Source organism: Morone saxatilis, unplaced genomic scaffold, assembly GCF_004916995.1.
Source record: "Morone saxatilis isolate NCDOM2014 unplaced genomic scaffold, NCSU_SB_2.0 Contig1, whole genome shotgun sequence".
Taxonomy (NCBI): Eukaryota; Metazoa; Chordata; class Actinopteri; family Moronidae; genus Morone; species Morone saxatilis.
The window spans coordinates 16,486,431-16,488,745 of record NW_023339651.1 but is presented as its reverse complement, the minus strand read 5'-3'; the positions used below and the strand labels follow the sequence as shown (position 1 = coordinate 16,488,745).

General features: G+C 38.9%; 1 protein-coding gene across 1 annotated transcript in view; it reads right to left on the bottom strand.

Moving 5' to 3' along the window:
- Nucleotides 1–406: 406 nt before the first annotated feature.
- The window catches only part of LOC118329508 (RNA-binding protein with serine-rich domain 1-like), a gene marked incomplete in the record, with an annotated part of 5,343 nt that continues 3,434 nt past the window's right edge, over nucleotides 407–2,315 (bottom strand). The window contains 1 exon segment of the mRNA XM_035663728.1: nucleotides 407–2,315.

Genomic DNA, 2,315 nt, shown 5'->3' with positions numbered 1-2,315 from the left:
TATATATATATATATAGTATTTAAAGCGACACTCACCTTGCACAGGAAGGAAAAACAGCATAACACACACGAAAGACATGGAGAAATGCATCCTGGGTCCAAGATTGAGAGTGTTTCTGAGATCTGGTAATGGTAAATGTTAGCGTCTAGTTCTGAGCGCTAGCTGGTCCGACACCGCAGAGGTCGAAGAGAAGACTGAGCTCCCAGAGTATAAAGCTTTGGTATAAATGCAGCCGATAAGAGGGGACGCACACCCCTCATTGCTCATTCGAAAGGAAGAGAACACCAGGCGCCACACCTTGTGACTGGGTTGCTGAAGGACCCTCCCTGAAATTTTTTTTAAAAAAAGATATACTGGATTGAAAAACAGTATGATGTATTTGAATCACTGACAGACAAAAATGTGTTTGTTTTTTTTGACAGTTCAAGCCATTAACTTTATTGTCCAGCCATCAATTGAACCACACACAGCCAGCTATACAAAATAAGATTTTAGGGGACAAATAAAATAAAATAAACACACACACCAAGTCAAGCAGGTTGCATCAGTCCACCACTGATGAAAACAAGTTAAGTGGATCAGAAGATCACAGAGTGACACATTCCTGATGCACCGGTAATTCCCATGATAACCCTCTGACCTCAGTGTACTGAGAATGTAACACTGTCATTTTCAGGCTTTTACTGAAGCGGACACATGCTGTTCACTGGTATTTGACTTATTGTGACTCACTTGTATAGCTGCCTTTGTAAATTTGATTTACTGGAAGAAGTGATGCTGGAGGATCTGTCACAAATGAAGAGCGGGGCTACAGAAGGGATGCTTTTAAAACACAATACTGATTTAATGACTAGTAGCACCTGAAAATCTGGAACTGTAAGTAATAATTATAATAAGTGCTAACACTGGAGAGCACTAAACATGACCTCAGAGAACACGGATTGCCATATTGTCCTGTAGGGTTATTTTAAGAATGTTCCAGTCTTTATTTATTAGTCAACTGGCTGCTTCAGTGATGAGAACACAGAAACTTGAATCATTCATGTGATTCCCTGTAAATTATTTGCTCCATGTTAACATGACGTCAATATATGATGGTAGATGACTAACACATTAAAGTGTTTCCAATCACCTGTTTATGCGCACATTTTTAATGCGCTATTTGTGCATTAAATAAAATGAGTGGAAACATTATCAGAAATGTTTGGCTGGCACGTCGTTGCCTGGGTGAATGTCAACGGTTACTGGCTTGCGTAAAATACATGTTATTATGATGTATAGAATAGTACAGTTGAATGACATACATAAATGTCACATACTAAAATCTACAGCATAACCCATTGTGTTTTCCTATTTCATTAATTAATAACAATTCCATCTTAAACACCATGTTACTGGTTAAGATAACCATTATGTTTGATTGTAATGTGCATGTAGTAGTCGAATTGTAAATGACTTTTCTTTGTTTTGATAACAGGGCCATATATTGGCCATTGGCCGCCCTGCTCTCTAAATATCGGCATTGGCCATTGAAATATCCCATGATGTCATCCACTAACATGATGAGCATGAAGAATGAGACTAAAATATCCACTAAGATAAAAAAGATCTAATCTTTTCTTTGCAGATTGTCTGGGGTTCACATGTGGCATCAACTCAAACTGGTGTTGTAGCCAAATGGCCTGAAGGTACCTGACACACAGATGCATCCTCAACATTAGAGCGGACCAGTAGCCGTCAATAGACTCAAGCCGCATGATCTGACCCCAACGCTGAAAGCAATTTACAAAAAAGCAGCACATTTTAGCAATTTTGGTAAAAAATATAATTCTAGCCTTCATTTGTGCATAGTGCAAGTTATGCAGTTTCCTGTACTTTGCTGCTTTTTGCATTTTGTTGATTGCAAAAGTCAACTACGCTACTAAAAAAGGCAGTTCATCCCATAGTTCAGTTTTCCTGTTGTGAGTTTCTCAAGTGGGTGTAGGATCACTTTCACTTCCTAAAAACGTACGATTCTAAATCCCCTTCAACCACAAAACTGCTATATTCACACTTAGGATTACTTAGTATTTAGCCTAAGAGCTCAGTTTTCACATAATGCTTGTGTCTTACCCTTTAATATTTATATTTTGTTGTCATAACACCCTGGCTAAAAATAATTCTCTCGGGGATACAGTAATGATTTTGGTGTCTGTGTTCTCATTACTCAAGTGCTGACGATTAACCACGAACATGTGTTTTTTTGTTTGGTCACACTGATGATCGAAGGGACACAGCGGAGGAGTGGAGGGGGACGAAGAGGAGGAGGAGGAGG